Genomic DNA, 20,423 nt, shown 5'->3' with positions numbered 1-20,423 from the left:
TAGGTTCAAACAACGATGTAAATTGATGGGTTTACCACTTCAAATATTTCAATATACGAAGTTCGTTTTCAACAACTTTCCTCTTAAATTCCACTGCCCTCTACTGGCTGGACCAGTAGGGTCCACCTGCCCAGTGCACTTCACTCTTTTTTTACTCCTTTTTTTTGTTTGTTTGCTGGTTTTCTTTTTTCTTTTTTTTTTTTTTTTAAGGTCAGAAACCATTGAAAATCATGCTGTGAGAATCTACTAAAACACTATCTTTACAAGATAGAGAAGGTTGCTGGCAGGATGATCTCCCTAAGGAGCCCTGAACTTGAGATTTCAATCTTCTCCTTGATCCAAAATAACCTAGTTGGGCTGATCTTGAAGTCACGCTGCAAAGCCTATTTTCCAAAGGCATAAAGGAAAAAAGATACGTTGGATTTGGAATCTGAGCACTGAGAGTTTACATGTATAGTTGGAATATTGTTTTGACTTTCTTTTCTCTTTTCCCGGGTTTTGGAGGAAATGCTGCGTTACAATTTTAAATATATATATATATAAAATTATATAAAATACTTTTATTTATAAATATTTGTATATAAAAATGTTACATTTCCCCCTCTTAGGTGTTTAAATACTTTTCTCCTTTTCCCATTCATGCATTCTACATACAAACAAATACTTGGGTACTTGAATAATCTCATCTGCCTGAACAGACTTTAAATGTGAGTGATATCAGATGGAGGATTAAGGCTTGGAGCAAGAATCTGAGAGTTCAACACAGCTGTGATAAATAAGTTGCTCAAATGAAACTTTCAGCTATTTCTTTTTTGTAAACCTGTGAAATTTCATAATTGCAGATGTGTGTAGCCAATGCATTTGATCCTCTTCCTTCAGCAGGCTCTTATTGTCTGAATGCTGTGCCTGAAATCATACTTTCATCTTGCAGCTGTTAAGTCCAGTGTAAGAGCTTTGGTTATTTTTAACCTTGCCTAGTCCCAGGTGAAACATTTTCATTTTGGTGTGAGTGTCCCTCTTTCCTGTGTGACGACAGCATTAGGTGCAGGCGATCATGAGTTTTTCTACAGGCTGTGATAGACCCAATGCTCCAGTGTGCTTAGCATCTGTTTCAGCAGAGGGCAGCACGTGGGGATATTAAATAATTGCATTTCACTTGACCTTTACAGTGACTCAGTCTTTCTCCCACACTTCAATATTCTCCAGACAGGCTAAACCTTGGAAATAATGGGTGTTTTTGTCTGAAATCCTGTTTTTGCATGTGTGTCTTAGTTGTAGAGCTCCCAGGTTTTGAATAGGCTTTGGCTGTCATTTTTGGCATTGCTATTTAAAAAAAAAAAACACATATATTTTTCATAGCGTTCAACTTTATTTTGTAAAACTGCCAGTTCCAGAGTCTTTTCTGAAGTTATCTAACTGGGCACGTAGTGGTTGAAGATTGAAGTCAATAATAATTAGATGAAATCCATTCTTTTTCACTCATGCCTACCTGTCTGCACCTTTTCCCCTTACCAGAACTGTGATGATCTAGGCAAATGAGAGGAAGAGGGGATAAATTAGTGGATATTTTCATGAAAAAAGGAAAAGCTTTCAGTCAGAGGAAAGTATGGCTGCTTTGCAGTTGGTCGCACTGCTGACCTTGCCTCTCATGCAGCAAAGGGGTTTCCAGTGGCTACAAAAAGAAGTATGTTGGGTCCTGCTGGGCCCTGATTCTTGCAGCACCACTTAATATTTCCATCCTATAGTCTTCTCATCTATATATTAAGGCTGATGCTTTCCTACTTCTCATCCAGATTGTGAAGGTGGGGGGGTTTGTTTGTTTGTTTAAAAGATTTTAGGTTTGATAGGGCATTGGAGAAGTGCTTTGTGAATTATATCTAAATTCAGTGAAGGAAAATTGCTTTAACTTCTGTACTTCCCTTGGCTTATATGAGTTTAACAAATTTATTTGTTTGAGAGTGCAGTTATTTTTTTTTCTTCTGAAGTAGCAAGGCTTTCCATGTTGGAGAATACTGTTGCTACCATGGCAAACAGCTACAGTACTGAAAAAAGGTTAGATTGTAACTAGGTGGCAGGTATGGGAGTTAAAACTGAAAAGGTATCCCAACTCACTGGGGTTTTTTAATTTTTTTTTTTCTTTAGGTCAATATAAGATAGACTGCAGAGACAGAGAGATTGAAATAAAATCTCCTTTTAGGATCAGCAGACTTGTTCCTTGTGACTCTGTTTTGTAACTCAGAGAAGGAGCAGGATGTGGGTTTTAAAGATGTTGTTTGATCCTGTCTTCTCTCTTTAACGTTTCATATGTCAAAGTGCACATCCTTTTTGAACATAAGGTTGTTTCTTTGTGTTTGTCCCACTTCACCAAGTTACTCCTTCCCCTCTTCCCAATTTCCCTAATATTACACATGCTTTTGTTTTTACCTACGAAATTTGAAATGCGCTTGTGTTGTAACTCATGGTCTAAAAAAAGATCTGTATAAAGTTTCAGACATCATAATCTCCCAGGGATTTTAGCTGTTGCTATAGAAGCCTAAATTCTCTTTTCAGAGATCTTTCCAATATAAAGTCGTTGATACTGGGGGAAAGTTGTCATGGAAATATGCAGCAAAAAGCAAAAGGAAATATCAATTTGATGACTGTTACGTAGGCTTAGCCAGCTTGGTGAAGTGGCTTCCTACCTAGAGATCTGATTCTGCAGATTCTCTTCGTTACATTCCAGTGGACTGGAACACTACAGGCTAGAACCCAAAGGAATTATTTATTTAACGTTTATATCACCAAAGATACCTCCGCAACTCAGCGAGCTTCATGTTTATCCAGATTCAAGTTTCCTCACTGCATAATGATGTCTAAAAAGCAGTACGACACTATTCCTGAGGCTACCCAGCCCTCCAGGTGGGGAAGCAAGGTCCCTTTTGAGCCGAGTTTGTGGCTGCGTTGGAGGAATGGGGGTCATCGTTTGCCTGGTGTCAGGCCATTGGGGTGGGTGCAGAGAGCAACGTCACCTGCAGCTGCCACCGATGTTTCTCTGTTGGAAGGAACCCCCTCCAGGTGACATTGGTAGGCCGGGGAATTTCCAGCAGCTTGGTTCTAACGTGGGATGAGCTGTAGCACAGTTTTTTTATTACAGTTCTGGCAACGACCGCTCTGAAAGGATTTATAGAGCTATCACTATTGAAATGAGCCTTTCAGAACAGATTTTTAAATCACTAACTAAAAATAGTTTATTCTGTGCAAGCTTCAGTGTCATTTCAGAGTTGAACAGAAGGAGTCCTTTGTGTCCAGCTAAATGGTGGTACAAGCAGATCTCTCTCCATAAATTTCTTGTCCGCTTACACCATCAATAAGCCTGGTTGGTTCCCTGGTTTCAAGCGTTTTGTGTCTTTCTTACTAAAGCTTCCTGATACCTAATAGATGTGATTATGAGTGAGCTGCCTTTAAATACCTATTACCAGTGTCACCATGGTAACTGCTGTAAGAGTTTCTTGCTGGTAGAAGGTTTCTGGTTCCCTGAGATACAACAGGGCAAAATGTTCGGGCTGTCGTTTTCACAGTTTGTTTGAGATCACGCACAATATCAAAGAGGAAAAAAATAACATATTTCTTATTTTTAATAACAGTGAATGTTAATGGTACTGAAAGGAGTAAGATTGATTCTGGAATCTGTCCTCAGATCAGAGAATAGAGGATAGTTACACAGGCAGGGACAGACCAAGCTTTCCGTGGAGAGCATGTCTTCACCAGCAAGCTCCTGCAGGAATAGGCAAATGTCATTCTCCTTGACTGAGCCAGCCCTGGGCCTTTCCTTTGACACTGTCAACAAGTGAACTACTTGATCCTAATGAAGGATGCAAAATCGTGATATTCCACTTGCCACAGAGCAGGCAGAGTTGCTGAGTGATTCAGTCTGGAGTAGAAAAAATTGAGCTGGCTTCTGTGTTCTCTCCTCATTTCTCTGTATTCCCAAACTGCTACTTTTTTGCTCTAGGCCTTCAGCTGCTGTGTACCAGGCTAGCAGTGTTAGTTGGGCAATATCCAGAGTGACTATCCTGCTGCCCTGGATTTCCCAATCTTCCCCTTTCCTTCTCTCACATCTGCTTTCTTTCCCAAGTTCTTGTTGGTTGGCCAATCAATCCTCTTTTGCTCTGTAGTGACAGTGGCTTCTACAGACTTCTCCATGTGACAGGGTCACTAATGTCCCTCATGCTAACTCTGTCACCTCAGGGGGTTGTGTTGCTTTTATTTATTTATCTATCTATCGTAACCAGGTCACAAACTCCATAGGGTACTTCTTCCCTTTCATGCAATCTGTTCTCTTGCTTCGTTACCCTCCTATTTTAGTATCTGCTGGAGATTTTAAATTATCATTTGCTTTTATAGAAACTTGGAAAGCTGGGCACCTATTTCTGCTGCTCTCCCACTTCATTAGCTGTGCCTGCTGGGTTTGGCATTTAGGCCTTCTGCCTTTTGGTAAGGGAGGCTTCTCTTGGTGTAACGGGCTGTTCAGTGTAGCTCTTCTGTACAAGAAAACAGGAGGCTGAGCTTATGGACCCTGAGGAGAGGTGCAATTTGCATTAATTTTTTGGATTTGTGTGTGGGGACAACTAACGTGACAGAGCCAGAGCGAGTGGTACTGTGCACCTCTGTGATGGAAAGAGTTCCAGCTGTCTGGAGGAGGAGTTCATGCTGATGAAGCGCTGATACTTGTCCTTACCTGCCTCAGAGGCACCATGATCCACATACTAAGATCTTTTTTGGCTGAGCTTAAAAACGCTCATAACTGATTTTAGTTATAATGTTTATGGTGTGCCAAATTTGGACTGAAGGTTTAAAATCTGAAGTAATTATGATTACTAACCAAGAAATCCAAGGAAATAATTTTCATAAGAAATCTTGAAAGCAGAACCAGGATCTCGGAATGGAATTTGCTTGCATTATACCACTGCCTGTTTCTTAATGGTTTTTCTGTAACACTGCGGTTAATACTGGGAGGATCTCGGTGTTTGGGTACTTCAAATTTCAGCTGCATGGTTACGTTTCTCAAGTGTGCCGAGTTGATTTATAAGTTTAAGCAGCAGCAAACATGTCTGTTAATACAAGCTGTCTGGAAGCAAGGAATTGCTGAACTTTAAATTAGATTCTCCCTTTTTTTTCTGAATTTGATTAGGTCACCAAACCCAAACTCTTATGCTCTGATTCCGGGTGCCTATGTATAAGTATAACAATATGCATGTCTCTTGCAAAACTGCTGACATTATATGGAAGCTAAAATCAATAGTCACTGTAGTTCCTTACTAGCTTGTAGTATTTTGTCAGTAATTTAGGTGCCTTTGTTTCCCTACCTGTGAAATTGGTAAGTTATTAAGCTACTGCAATGATTAGCTGATTCTGCTCAAGTAATCTGTAAAAGATGCATAGAGTAAGAACAAGATGGAAACTCTAAGACATTGCTATATGGGGAATCAAATCTTACCAATAGCTTTTTTTTTCCTGAAATCCTGATCTACATTAGAGGGCTTGTTCATCTCCTGGGACTTGAGCTCCTTGTGCTTCATCAGTTTTCTCTGTTAATTTGTCCTAGTTTTTGTTGCTGCCGGGCTCCCCGTGATGCGCTCTGTGTATCTAGGCATACCCCGCAGTTCTGTTTCCATTCAGGGGTTGTCAGCAGTTCCAGTGCAAGTCCTTCTGAAACAAAGCTGACAACTTGGGTCTTTTATTTGCATCACCCTGAAATGCACCAAAACGTTCAAAGCAGTGGGGCGTTCCTCCACCATCCCATTGGGTTTTTTTAATTCTAAGGCAGCCTCCAGTGCACATCTTCTCCAGTCCTTAATTTTCCTGCACAGCTCTCCATTGTCAGTGTTCAGCAAAATTTAATGAAATGGTTTTCTGTTCAAGGCTCCTTAGCGTTTCTAATGGATACCTGTTGTAATTCCTTTCCTGTTAGGTGATAAAATGCAAGCTTTTCCAGCATTTGATCCCTCTTGGACAATAAACAAAGGGACCAAGTAGGGTTGTGCAGTATTTTACCTGTGTAGGTAAGAAAGAACTTGCTGTGCTACTTAAATATGGTAATTCTCTATGAATTGTTAATGAATGCCACATTATAACCTATATGTCAGAAAATTAACAGTGAGGAATTATAAAGAATGGAGATATTCCCTTTCCCTTAAGTCTTTCATTTAGTCATTGAAATAAAACATTTCAGTTAAGACTTTCAGGTTTTTTTCTTATCTTCCCCTTTCAAGGAAGAGCACTGAGTATTGCCTTTTTCACATATTTAGATTTATCTGCATTTTGAATAGAAGGGTGACCGAGGTAAAGCTGTCCTTGGTTTGTTGCTGTGTCTCTGATGCCTAAGAAAGTGCAGACATTTGAAAATTGCAGAGAAAAATAAACTTTGGACAAATGTGTGCAAAAGTGATCAGAGACTTTTATTTTAAATATATGAAATACAATGAATATTCCTTCACCACATAGATTTCCTTCCTCATTTTGCTGCCTTCTGTGGGTTAGCTTCTTTTGGTAGATAGATGTCTGTTAACTCTTCAGTGTTCTACTCAGAAATGACAGAAATGCTGAAAATGCTGGCGCCTCTTACAGACTCTTACTTTTGAAACAGGCAGTTTCCTAATTCTATTTTTGACTGACTTAGTGACTGTTCCCTTGGAAATTTTAAAGTTGTTGTCTGGTCTTCTGAAATTTTGGCAATAGGCACCAGAGGAAGCTGTTTTTCTTGTCTCCTATAGCACTCCATGTTCCATAAAACATATCTGCCTTTTTTCCCACATTTAATGATTCTAGTCTCTTCCAGCAACAAATATTTTCTCTAGTTGCGGGTCAAAGCTGGTAGTCATGCCACAGGCTGAGCTCCTTGGGTATATGAGGGGGAACATGAAACTGTATAATAGTCTCTTAAGAACAGAGTTGGGGGGAAATCTGCGTTCTCCAAGTCAGCACACACAGCTTTCTCGCGCTGGCAGAGCCTTTTTGGCAACAGTTGCAGGAGTTCGCTCTTTATATCCACCCATTTGATTAGCATCATCTTGTTAACTGAACAGCAGTTGTTTTTGTCAAAATGGAAAGTGGTGCCCCATGATTCATTCTGCAAATGTCCACTAGCTGCTTGAACTCCTTGACATCTGTAGTGGGACTGAGAAAATAAAGAAGTTTGTATGAGTTATGTACAAAAAGGAAGAAGGCGCGGAGTAAGTGCTGTCCCAAAGCCGTGGCCTGACTCCACTAATACCCACTGTCTGATGCAGACTTTCCTTTGTAATTGCTTTTGGTTTTGTAACTCCAGACAGTAATGTTCCAAGCCTTATAACTGAATTAGAGACTTGCTTTAAAAAGACATTGTTATTGACATAATAGTCTTGTTTATGGAATCTCTCTCCTTTGTAATTAAGGTTGTTGTGTGCACAAAAGCGGTTAAATATAGCATGAATATCTGTAAATGCAAAGATACTTTAAATCTTGTTCCTTGTGTGAGCCTTTTTTTTTTCCACACTCTCTTTCTGTGCATTTGCTTCTCAAATGAACTATGCCACTACAAATTCTGCCCTTTGCCCATTCCATTAAGCTGTGTCTTATCCATATTTGTTCTTGTAAAATTGCACAGGCAGTACGGGTTGCAACGTAAAGCATTTGAATTCCTCAAATGCAGTATTTTAGAGGTGTATTGATTAGTGGGGTTTGGTCTTACTCTCTCAGACCTTGTTGCAGCATCATGGGAGCTAGTGGATTGAGCAGCATGCAAGCAATATGCTCACTGTTATTTTGTCTGTCAACCAAATTTACCAGCTGGGTGAGAACCTGGCAGATTCGTTCAAAAAGTTTATATTGCTCCTTGAAATTGCTTTTTCATCCTGCTGTGTGAAAGTAATTATGGTTAAGGCCATGGATGGGCCACAGGCTTTCTTTATGGCCATAGCCAACTCATTTTAGCTGTCTGTTTCTGGGCTCTTTGTTCATTAAACAGAAAGGCAATTTTTCAATTCAGAAGGTTTTGTGCTGATTAATTCTTTGGTCTGAGTAAAGAGATCAGATAATTATAGCAAAAAGTGCTACCAGAAAACCTCTAAATAAACAAATGTACTGTCTAGTCTTGTTGGGTTTGGGGAAATTGTACGCCACTATTCCAGCCTGTCTACGAAAGCTGAAACATGTAAATGTTCTGACTGTCTCCTCACGTCCAAGCACTTTCATTTTTAGGTTTTGCTCAAGTTATATTTATCAAAGCTAAAAATATCTTTGTGGATGAAATATAGTAGCTCATCTCCTCTCACCACTCCCCTCATTTCAGTTCTTTATTTCTCTTGGCTGGAGGATAGGAAAAGCTATTGAGCTGACAACACTGCTCTCCCACTGAGCCCATACGAACTCACCAGCAATGGCAGAGAGACAGTGCGCTGCAGTCCAAAAAGTGTGTTTGTTTTCTTCAGACAAAGAAGCTTTTCAGCAAGGTGTATGCAACTGATGTCCCTCCCATTTATGAGTTCAGGGTCCAGGGACCTGCAGTCATTTGCCTCCGAGTCAGTATTTTTCAGCTGTATCTGTTCTGTTTTGAAGGTGGTCCATAATCAAAGCAGAGGGAGTGACTTGCAGTCTCTCCACTGGGTACCTAAGTGACCTCATTGCCTATGCATGCATCGCTGAATGTAGTGTCACTTCCTCAGGGAGCAGAAACACAGTGCCTGTAGCTCACAATACCCACAAGAACTTTGTTAATATGAATGACAAAGTACTGCCTTCTTATCTGAGCTGTGAATAATCTCAAAAACTCTGTTAGATGTATAAAAACATGGAGTGGATAAGTTCTTCTACCTGTGATCACGCAGCCTGTCCTTGGGTACTGAAGAAACCGGCAAAGTAGGCTGGATAGAAGGATTGGTACTGCGGGTGTCGGTGAACTTGGAATAGCACCTGGCATGATTGGTTGAATATTTAGGGACTTATAACTAATAATGTATGCTTGAGACCTGCCAAATATAGACCGTTATCACCTGCTAAGTAAGTCACGATGTGGTCTTTTTCTTGTTCTGGTGTTTCAAGATATGAAGGCAAGAGTTCCTCACTCTTAAGAATATCACGAGAAAGTTGGATCCCCAATCCATAACTTTCAGAAGGGATCCAGCTTGGACTCAGTCTGTGTCTTAAGGTTTGGTTACTCTGCAATAACAGTAGTGGTGCCAACACTGAACTGAAACATAAATTTACTCTTGGCATAACATTAGCTTCCTTTAAGCCCTTTTGGCACCTGAGTAAGGAGTTCCAGAAGGCGCAGAATGGTTGAACTGTTTAGATGCAGCAACTTTTTTTAGGCTCATGTTGTAAATCTTCCTAATCTCTCTATTATGAGACTACTCCTGTAGCAGCAACGTTGCTTATATACTGGGTTCACGCTGCTGGGAAAGGATTCCTCTCTGCAGTTCAGGAGAGAATTCCTGATCTGTAGTCACAATCTGAATGTCTTGGGTCAGAGACATCAGAGAGTGAACAGCCCCCTCTCTGGACAGAGTTGAAGAAAAAGCCCAGTTCTAAACAGCTTAGGTTTCTGTGTTTGAAATTTAGTTTTGGATTTGATTTCTCTTTGCATCCTCCCTGTTTCTTCGAACTTGATGCTATCTTCGCCTGCTTTAACTCCGTTAAGACCTCTGGCCATTTTCTTCCTGTTTTCAGACACTAAATTCTCTTCAGAAAGCTAAGAAAGAGGAACGTTTTTGAGCATTGCCACTCTTGTCCCTTATTTGCTCTCTTCTAAATAAAGAACAGATTAACACTTCTGCTTGGACAACTCAAGAGAAGTCACTCAGGACCAATGCTAGTTAATTCTTGTGTAAAAGTCTCTGTCTTAATATATCTTCATTCTCTGCACACACACACACTTTTCCACTTTTTTGAAGCAATGGTGGAAGCAAGGGAAATGTTGTAAGGTGTCCTGGCTGTGATTGTTGGCACTCTGGGGGAGAGGTTATTAGCGTGGAATATAAAAGCTTCTGAAAGCTGCTTCTGTGGTTTCCTCTGAAAAAATGCCTTCTTTCTATGGCCACCTCCTTGCCCTTCCTACATTGTATGTACTGCATGTTTTTACTTGATTGGATCATGCAGACTAGTCTGGGTTTTATGCTGCCTGCCCAGTGTCCAGTTCTGCTGTTGGGGATGATGGGATACTGAAAGAAACTCTTTGTCTGTTTTACAGATTGAAGCATCTCAGTGTTTTGGAGGTAGGATACAAATGGCTTTCTTGCATGAATCCTCCTTGCTTTGATGAAAATATAATATTTCTCATTCCCCTGAGTAAGCAAGTGTGCATATGTGTGTGCGTGTGTGTGCTGAATGCCAAAGTGCTGGTGAAGCCAGCTTGCTTCCGTATGTGAATCATTTCTCAAGCAGTTCTCTGTGTCTCACTGCAATGTGGTTTTCCTCTCAGGGAAGCACTCAAGCCCTGAATTTTCAGTCTGGCTTGCAGATGCTGTCAGAAGCTAGTAGGAGACAGTTTTCTTTTTAATGCAGAAAAGAGGACAAGCTTTTACTGTAAGTATTTTAAAATATTTTATTTTTTAAGGTGGGAACTGTATTATCTCTAGAAGGGTTCTAGGGTCAGTAGTGTATTCTTAGAGTGAATGGACCGGCTTTGCTCAACAACACTTTTTTCGTAGTATCTCACTGTAAAACTAAATTGCATGAAGCAAAAAAATGTACAGTTCAAACAGTTCTGCAGTAGCTGAGAATGGGCTGGGGGTGGTCTAAAAGCCATTACAACAAGAAAAAAATCCCACCATGTGAGCCTGTGAGAGCTGGCTACTGTATTTTTCTTCTGCTCAGCTACATAGATTTTAGTGACAGAAGGGTTGAAGCTGTTTCCGTGCCTGTTTCTCCTTTCTTCTCTGGCAATCTAAGGTTGTGCTCCAACAGTTAAATGAAGAAGGAGCATGAGCAGACTCTCCTCTCCCATTGCATGTTCACATAGTCCAGTCAAGAAAGGGCAGAAAAGAACAAGCTGCTAAGCAAATAGGTTTGGCAGCTAGTGTCTCTGCAGGGGATCGGTGAAAGCATTGGGGAGCACGCCAGACGGGTACCCTCTTACAAGACTACAGCAAAGAGCTGTTCAGATCTCAGCAGGACCCTTTAATTGTCGCAATTTAACAGTTGTCCTTAAAATTGTACTGTGGGCTGAAGCTTGATCATAATAACAATAGTAATAATAATAGCATTTATGTAGCATGTAGTATAGCAAAGCTGTAGAGATGTTAATTAAGACCTGTATGTGTAGCATTAAAGACATACTGGTAGAACTGGTTTGAACACAGGGATTCTCTACCCCTTGTACACAGTCTAAGTTCTTCTAGATGTCCCCTACTAATCCTTTCTGTCTCAACTCCAAAAGGGACTGTTTTTCATGTTCCTCTTCTACCCTTTCTGAATTATAAACTGCTCTGTGCCCCTCTAGCCCCAGGAGAGAGGATATTTGATTTAATGAAATAGTGTTCTTTGCACAATTTCACAGATAACTAACACAAGAATACCTCATCCTAACATGCATAGATGTACGTACTACCCCTTCCCTTTCTAGTTCAGTTCTAAAACAATTTAATTTCATTATGTAGCCCACCAAGGTGGGTCTTACCAGTCCATCAGTGGTCCCCTAAGCCACAACTGTAAACAGTTGATACTGTTGCCTAAATCTGTTCTGTTCCTGTTTGGTATGAATATTTTTAAAGTGCAAAAGTCCTCTAGTTTCTCTTGCAGTTTTGGAGTTATGTCCTTGTCTTTGCAAAGAACAGTCTCTGTTAGAAGTTCACACTGTTACTCAAATAAATGTTCAGAAGCTCCCAGTTTATTAACTTTAATAAGTGGTCTATTCTGCACTTTAATGGAGGATAAATATCTCCTTAAGAGAGCCCTTCCACATCTCAATTATTTCTCTGCATTGTGATGGATGGAAAATGGGAGTCAGGGAAACATCCCAGCGTGTGGCAATCTGTGGGGCTGCTCACTTCCGTGCTGTGTGACAGATGTTGATTTATCTCATTTTTCTGTGGGGTTGTCTTTTTTTCTGTGGGGTTCTTTTCCAAGGCCGATGAATGAGTGTATCTTTGTGAATATGCTATTTAGTGAACAATTATGATCCATTTTTCTAAAGGGAAAAACTGAGGCATAGAAAGCTTACATGAGGTAGTACAACAAACCTGCGCTGGAGCTGAGGATAGAGTTGGGTGGAATCCCAAGCCAGCGCATTGACTGCAATATCATCCCTCCATGCTTGGAGAGGACAGGGAACCTGCCAGTCTGTGTGCATGTACCAGTCAGGATCACCATGTAGCCACATGCTGTGCGTCTCTGCCATTCCAAAAAAACACGATTGTTCCATTTCTTTCTTGGAAATGTGTCTACCCTCTATGCTACAGAAAAAAGTAATGACAGGTAATTATCAGGCAAACCACTTGTAATTATTCTTAATTTCTTTAGCAATTACATAGCTCTTGCTCTATCTAAACTGAAACCTTCTTTTCTTCCTTCTTGCCGGTTGGCAAAACATAAAGTGTTAACTGTATGTGTCACTTGCTTTGTGCTTTATTCACTGGGACAGTAGTTCAAAGAACCTGGATTAATGAGCAGTAGCTACCTTGAAATGGTTCTAAAACATTTTATTCTCAAGAAGCAATCCATTGAATGTAAATTAAACCTATCTATTCAGGGCAGAGTCACATTGGGGAAAGCCCAGAGTGACCTAATTCTTTGTGATTATAACATGGTTGTAATTTCAAAAAGGAAGTTTGGAATCAACGCATCATTTTTACCCTTCCTGACTTACGTCTCCAAAGGGTGGATGTTAACACTATCTAAACTGATATACTTTCCGTGCTTGTCGTACATTGAAGTACTGAGGGAACTACAACTTATAAAAATGCATTCTCCAAATTCTGCAGTGTGGAATCGCTTCCTAGATGTAGTTTTGATGTGCCTTGATAAAATTTGGAATTTATTGCATAACCTCTGTGCATGCATTCCGCCACTACATGCTTTCATGTACGCTCTCCCAGTATGAGAATATGCTGCCCCTGCCTGTCTTCCTACAAATGCAAGTTGGCACTCTACCCTTCTGATTATGTCTTTTTCCTTGTGCGCATCCATCGGTAATGTGATGAACATGATTCAGAATCGCCACATTTAAGTCTACATCTCTGCCCTGGAGTTAGTGAAAGATCGTATCAGTCTTTTGTCCTTTCAACCTTACCAAGGTGACACATCTACTTAAACCAGAGAAGCGTGGTGGACTGTTTACTGATAGCCAGCATACAGTTGTGCTTCATGGCTTCTTCAGGTATCACACTATCCAGCCGGTAGTTGCCACTGTCCTTCTGGAGGGTGAATGAGCAGAAAAACTACAGATAGGTTGGGATTTTTGTTTCCTTTTCCTCATGTTGTCTATAAGATCGGGGTCATAGGGAGGTAGCATAGTTTCTCTTCTGAGATGTGTAATGGTGACTGGTTAGATAATCAGTGTGAGGAAGGAGGGGGAGGAGATTGAGTATCCATGTACAAGCAGTGTAATTTAAATTACAGAAGGAGCATATTCCCAGACATTTCAAAGTACAGCTTTGGCTTGATTTTTGAGCATCAGTCACTGTGCTGGAAGAGAGTTCTGGGTATTTTATATAGAGAAGCAGCAAAGCTATCTGGTTTTTCCTGCCTTATAAATGGCCAGTAATATGGAACAAGGACAAGAGAAATGCAGCTGAAATCCTTTGTTCGTATGCACACATGAGGTTTTTGTTGTAACTTCTGCGTTTTTTTTTTTTTTTTTTTTAAAATGAGACCTAACTAAGAATAAAAGATTGACAAATCCAAAACTCCAGGGAGAACTTCTGTGGAGGAGGGTGGGCAGAAGGTTTTGCACTGCTCTCATCTGTCCATGCCTGGAAAAGTCATCAATGACCCTAATGGTTGTTGTGGGAAGAGGATTTTATTCTGAGTAATGTTGAGACGTGGAGTTTTGCAGTTGCTGACCTGGAGTCTGGCAGTGTTGTTGGGATGGTTTTGGAACTGGAATTGATGGCCAGAAACCTGTCATTTGTGGCTGGCTGGAACTGTCCTCACCTAGGCCATTTCTGATGTAATTTACACATTCTTGTAACCTTTCGGTATATTTATATACTAGTTGATAAATACCCATTTTAGAGAATTAGGGAAAACACACTAAGGAAATAAGCAAGAAACACTTTAACAACACAAAAATGTGACATCGTCTTACCACTATGTAACCACAGATAAAGTAACTGTTTTTGGGAAATCCAAGGGAGTTTCCGTTGTCTGTGTGGCTCCATCTGACACCGTGAAGGGAAGGGAAAGAAACTGGCTCTGCAGTGGTTGTTTATACTGTAGAGGAAGGGAGCCATGTGCCCTGTGAAGAAAATTCTCATCTCATGCCATATTGAAAGTGCTCTTCTGAGGTTTTTTTAAGAGTCCTACAGAAGAGCAATTAAAAAAAACAAACAAAAAAAGCAAAGCAAACTGAAAATCAAAAGAGTAATTTTCATATGAGGATACAATCTTCTGGCAACCTTGGCACGATGAAGATTTTGAAGATGTGACTCTTAAGCTATATCAGAGCCACTGATGGTTAAATCCTGGGACTGGTATTTTGGTTTGTATTCTCCCAATGATTAGTTGGGTGACCTTGGGCATGTATGTGTCTTAATTTCCGTGTATTTGTTATATCTAAAATTTATCAACATTTTTAACTCCTTGCAAAAGCACCTGGATTCTATAACTGCCTAGCTGTATTATTATAGATTATTTTTCTCCACTCTTGAAAGTTAAAAAAAAAAAAACAAACCAACAAAACCAAAAAACCCTACTAAAACCACCTTTGCTTGAGGCATGCATAAAACCATCAGAATTTGCCCTGCTGCAGCATGCAGTCTGGACATGAAAATTTCCAAGTGATGTCTTGTCTCCTGGTACTCTACCAGCAAAACATGAAAATTCAGCTGCAAATGAGATTGGAAAGCAAGTCTGCTGAGGTAGACCAGAGGAAACTGCTGCTCAGTGTTTGGGGTCAGGTTTATAATTGATTCTTTCTTTGGCCAGCAAAAGCAAGAACAGCCTTAGAAGTGAGGTTCTGGGAGATGGGCGTATGTTTTCTGTTCCTTTGAGTTGTGTTTGGGTGGAAGGCGGTCTGGCTTATGACTTCTTTGTGGGCTTTTTAATCCAGTTCTAATGGAAGCTAAGCTTTGTACCAGCAACAATTCAGCAAGTGTCTCCACTTGGAGGAGTAACAGAGGAAGGTTGCACTGAGGTAGCCTCAAAGACACTAAAACCAAGGTAACAGAAATTAGAGAAAAGAGAGGATGGAGTATTAGATACAGAAAGACTACACACTGAGCTGAAAGGAGCAGACACCTAAGGAAAGCTGCTAAAGATGGCCAAAAGAGAGTAAACTGGTTTTAATTGTTACCGCGGTCTTATTTCTAAATAGCTTTTTATCTGTGCCATCTATCTCCAAGTTACCAATTACTGTATCGCAGTATCAACTTCTCTGGTTTGTGACCCTGGCTTGATTCCTGATATCAGCTAAGAAATCAAGATGAGTCATAGGGAAGCATCTGTCAAGCCTAAAAATTGTTGCTTAAAGTGAATTGATGTGAAAGGCAGAAAATAATTCTATTTTAGCCCAGCTGGCTATCCTGCCATATAGCTTCCTACACTGCTACAAAATGCTTTACAGTTTACTGAACTTGTTAGATATTTCTATGTTCCAGTTGATAGTTTTTCTGAAAATAGCAGAGATTGATTAGGTTGGAAGGAAAATAGTGTAAACATGATGCAGATTTTACATGCTTAAAAAAAAAAAAACAATCAAAAACACAGAAGAAAATTGTGCTTTGATTTCACGAGGATGTGTAATAAAGGTTCTGGAATAGTCTGACCTTTTGATGTAATGAAAGGTAACTGAATTACAGGAAAATGGCACTGGGGACTGTGGGTTTTAACCCACTGAAGTCGGAGACTTCTGTCCTTTGAGAGTCCTATCTGCAAAGTTGGTACTTCTGACCTGATTTTTCAGAAATGCTGGGCATTCACAGGTCTCAGTGAACCTCCCATCTGGTACATTACTCTCCAGATCTAGTAATGAGTTTTCATAATTCTTTTTTCCCCATTCATTTTCCCAAAGCAACTTGAATGTGTCTGCTTTAATTTGACTGTCCTGTTGAGTGAGTAGTGTTACACACAGACATGAGCACCAAAACCTACCTTGTGTAAAGTACATGCAGTACAGATAATTTGTATCTCTAGCCCCCCAACAGGGAATTTCTTATGTAACTTCATTTCTGCAGATGTGCTAATGATTTTTATTGCCTTAACAGTGTAACTGCTATGTTTCTTGATTGTGAAACAATATTGCTTGTCATCACTCAAATAAACCTATCTATTTTTTTTTTAGTTATTCAGAGTAAAACAGTCTTTAACAGTCAGCAGAATGTGTTTCCTTGAAGTTTGTTCTACAAGACTGGTGAATTACTCCTTTGATGGATAGCCAAGCCTTAAGATCCAAGAGACCTAGCATTGTTTCTGCTGATGCTGACTGCCTGTGAGAGTTAGGATAAATTCTTAATCCAGTTTTTCTAGCCATAAAATGGGAATAATTCTAGGCTGGTTCTAAAGACTTGTATTAAAAAATGCATGTGGACTGACTAATAAAGAAATGTCTAGGGTCTCAATCTTGAACAAAACAGTAAAATTTCAAGTAAAATGGACTATCTTTCCACTGTAGAACTTCTGCCAACTGCCAAAATAGTCCACATCAAAATTTTCCAAATGCCCTTTAAAAATACCGGTGAGAAAGGATGAACTATATAGCATGGCCTGAATTTTTAAAGATTCTGACTCTGATGCCTGCAGGGAATTCTGAGGATTACTGAGAGAAAAAGCTCTGTCAGGACCAGCTTTACATTTTTGTAAACCCTCTGATTATCTCATTTGCAGCACCTGTTTTGGAGAGGGGTATTCAGACACCAGCACTTCTGAGTATAAAAGATTTTAAAAACAAAAAAACCCCACCACCCCAAACCCCCTGTGGTTTGGAAGTGACTGGCGATAGAACTGATTTTGCTGCTCTGAAGCAACACATCGCTGGCATGAACCCCCATTCATTTCAACACAGTGCTGCTGCTTATCTTCAGTTTGTACATGTTTTCAGATCACAGCTCCAAGCAGAGCATGCTACAGGGATTTAATTGTTGCCTGCTAGTGACCTGCTCTGGCTGATGCCAAAGAAAGACTTTGAATCTCAGGATGGTGGCATTCTGTTTGCTTCATAAAGAAATTTTCCTGTGAAATGTGAAGAAAGAAATTTAAAAATAAAATCGTAGAGCTCCAAGCATTGCTTAAAGCGAGTCATCTTCCGCCAGAGTGAGCAGAAGCATGTCTCATCTGAAAGGTATTGAGACATAATGGGCGTGAAACTACTGATTTTTGTCACTGCATTTACAAAAGCAGCTTGGTTGCATCTCTTGTAGAAAGCTGTTGCTCATTCAGATTTCTCTATGCGTAGCCTAGAGATAAGTCATAATCTCTCTGGGGTCCTTTCGGAAGGATCTTCCAAGATCCGTTCAGCTGTGATAAGTTAGTGATGATCCCATTCCCAAGCTCTCATTCAAGGACAGTTTATGACCGTGACTGGCTACTTTCAAAGTCATTTCTGCTGCCTCAGGATGGTCTCTGCAAGCTGCTGTTGCCAGCCTTGCCCTGACAATCACATCAAGGAAGCAGAGGCTGCCAGTCAGGTGTTACACTGCTCTGATAAACTGCTGCCTCGTTTAAGATTTGGGACAGAAGGGTACATTTCAGGTGTGTTTTAACCTGAGCTTCTTCAAAAACTTCAGTCATTATTATCTTTTGTATTAGGATATATCAGTGGCTTGTATTAGTAGCACTCTGTCCTTACGCTCTCTTTTTTCATCATATTTAGATCTCTTACCTGTTTCTCCACAAATGCTTTTTTAAATCTTTCTAGATTTAAAAATTGTGTTGTTTTTTAATCATTAACCTATTAAAAATGGTGTGTTTTGAGACAACTAGATAAAAGCTGTATATTATTTTTAAAATGCAGTCTATTAGAAACTGCCCCTATATGTGCTGGTTTTACACAAGGATTAGAGAAACCTCTGTTCTTTGTTCATGTTAGGATGTTAGGTTTCCTCAATGCTAACTGGCTGCAGCCATTTTATATATCTAAGTTAATATTTTGGTTGACAGTCCACTGCTACATACCTAACTTAGTCCATGAGCCATTCCATGATACTGAACTTCTGGGTTTCCCATTGTCCTAACTGCCTGCAACTTCCGTGAAGCTTTTTTTTTTTTTTTTTTTTTTTGTTTATTTTCCTGTAACACACTAAATTTAATTTGGAGGAGAAGAAAAGGTGATGTTGACTCTGAGAATGGATTTCCTGCTCTCATCAAAGAACAGCAGGACTTTTTTTTTTTGGAAGTAGTTTTGTTTAGTACTTCTCTTGAAGCAGTACTTCTAATAACTCAAACGTACGTCACCTACCTAGGAATGAAAGCAGCTTAAGATGTAGCGCAGATTCAGGTTAGCCAAATACATGAGAAGCCTTACCTCCATGTTTTAGAAATTCCAATTCCCATATAAATACATGGAAAACTAATAAACACTAAAAAATCCAAATACACTTTTCTCGATTTTAAATTAATCTGCTTCATGTAGTAAATCCACTTGGCATGTAATTCAGCTATCATTACATGAAAAAGCCAGTTTGCCTCAGGCTACTGGCTGGATTTCTTGAGTTGTGGTTTTGTTTTTGTTTTGTTTTGGGTTTTTTTAAGTACTTCTTCCTTTTACTTCTAACATCATGGTCTAATGAGCATATCGCTCCACTGCAACTTCAAACTGACATGGATGACTCAAAATTAAATTCTTTAGGATATCAAGAAAGCATCTGTACAGCTTAAGTCAGGAAAGTATGAGATACAGTTATGAAGAAATCCAGAGGGTATAATAACGCCAAATGCATGTGTAACCACTGGATCTACAAAACCCCAAATCTGCATAATTTGGAGATCTAATTGGGAAGATAATTTGCATGTGTAGTTGCTTGTTCACCCATATAAATACAGTGAATGGTTTGCCCATTAAAAAATAGTTTATTAAATAATTTAAAGCACTAAAGCTTGCTAAGGTAGATCATGAACTGTAGGAATGCTAAACATTATTATCTGTTGTAATATAGCTTATATATTTGTCAGTGCTTTAAAAAAGGAGCCAAGTGATCGGTGTAATCATCAACAAAGACTTCTCTTTCTCCTCTAATGAGATCGGTTGATGGCTCCACACTGTATGTGTTAAGAATTTTAATGGAGTAATGACTACGCTTAGTAATAATAACTACTAACTTTTTTTATTTCTTTATTTAGGAGCTGACAGGTTAGAGCTGTGGAGAAAGTAGACAGCCCTCCCTGCAAGAGGCACCAAGGATAAATAGAGGAAATGTCACTTGCTAGCTTTGTTCTCTGTAAGACAGCAGCAGAGCACTTGACATTCCCTTCTGCCTCTGTGCAGCAAAACACTCCTTAAATAGACCATCGTGGCACCTGGAAGGTGCTGTCAGTGTCAAATACGACTTGGCCCCAAACAGATTTGTTTCCCATGAGTTCAGTGAGTGTTTTCATTTGTGAATGTGAAATAAAGTATAAAGCAAATTATGAGCTATAAAATGTGACCTAAGCCCTTCTACTGACTCAGCCAGGAATAAATTGTTTTGGCACCTCTGTCAAAGGGTTGCTGTCCAAGTTCACACTGGCCCAGCTGAACTCCCATGTGATAAGCAGCGTGGTCTTCCTGCGAGCGCCTTCCCCCAGCTGAGACACGAGGCTGATCTCTGTAGGTCTTTTGGTTACCTGTTTAACAGACAAGAAGCAAGTTAGCTTCTGCTTACATAGACTGATACTCAGCTACATCCTGTGTCTGTTTTAGAAAAATGAAGCTGCAGAAGAAAAATGTTGCTCATACTGAAGTGGGGGAGAGAAGGAGATATCAGGCAATCTCCTGTCCCTCCCATTCCCAACTCAGACTGGTGGAACTTTTTTTTAAAGAAAAAAAAAAAAAATCCAACTAATTATGTTTATTCTGCTCCATTGGGCAATGGCTGGTGAAAATTTATGGCTTTAGATCTACAAGAGGTGAGCTAGCTATTTAATTGGCAGCCATCTACCTACTGAGAGAAACAAACTACTTGTTCTTGCTGGCAGATTAAATTTATTCGGCTATATCCAAAAACAGGACTCACGTCTATTTGCTGATTCCTGGCAGGACTGGTCTCTTGCATAAGCTTATCTCTGAGGAATAGCAGATCAGGATTTTTGTTTGGAAGTTGTATCAAGGAAGCTGATAT

Source organism: Pelecanus crispus, chromosome 12, assembly GCF_030463565.1.
Source record: "Pelecanus crispus isolate bPelCri1 chromosome 12, bPelCri1.pri, whole genome shotgun sequence".
NCBI classification, from domain to species: domain Eukaryota; kingdom Metazoa; phylum Chordata; class Aves; order Pelecaniformes; family Pelecanidae; genus Pelecanus; species Pelecanus crispus.
Note: the sequence above shows the minus strand (reverse complement) of the source record.